Source organism: Diaphorina citri, unplaced genomic scaffold, assembly GCF_000475195.1.
Source record: "Diaphorina citri unplaced genomic scaffold, Diaci psyllid genome assembly version 1.1 scaffold54785, whole genome shotgun sequence".
NCBI classification, from domain to species: domain Eukaryota; kingdom Metazoa; phylum Arthropoda; class Insecta; order Hemiptera; family Psyllidae; genus Diaphorina; species Diaphorina citri.
In genome coordinates this window covers 1-459 of record NW_007432089.1, presented here as the reverse complement: position 1 = coordinate 459, position 459 = coordinate 1, and the positions used below count along the sequence as shown (strand labels likewise).

Sequence of the window (459 nt, the reverse complement as noted above, 5' to 3'; positions counted from 1 at the left end):
CGATCCATTCTGGGACCAGTTCCTCACTTTTATGATGAAGCTGCCAGCCTCCATGTAAGTTTTGCATAAAACAAACTTTTCAATATGATTGTGAATAACAGAACTATTTTTTCTGACTTTCCCCAAAAGAATTGTTTTATCAATATATTAACTCTTGCTTCTTACTCATGCTTACTCAATTATCATTTGAATTTCAGGAAGGAAGATGAAGAATTAACAGATAAAATCAAATCTCTGTGTGCATCACTGAGCATAAATAATCCAATGACTGGGAACTTTGCTGTGCTGTTGCATGTGTTTATTGACAAAACTGAAACGTTACTCAGTTCAAAGGAGAAGTAAGTATGCCTTGTTTCATTTGGTCTTGTCTAGTATAGCTTTTGAGCTTGAGTTGTCTAGAATGTACTGGAAAGCCTGTGAGAATTCCAGAATCATAGTCTAATCTTTAGTTTCTAAAAA

At 34.4% G+C, this 459-nt stretch overlaps 1 long non-coding RNA gene across 1 annotated transcript; it reads left to right on the top strand.

Annotated features, from left to right (window-relative positions):
- LOC113473653 lies at positions 1-307 on the top strand. Its single transcript, XR_003395574.1, has 2 exons — positions 1-54; positions 198-307. It is a non-coding gene; the product is annotated as an uncharacterized LOC113473653 (long non-coding RNA).
- The last annotated feature ends 152 nt before the right edge of the window (positions 308-459 follow it).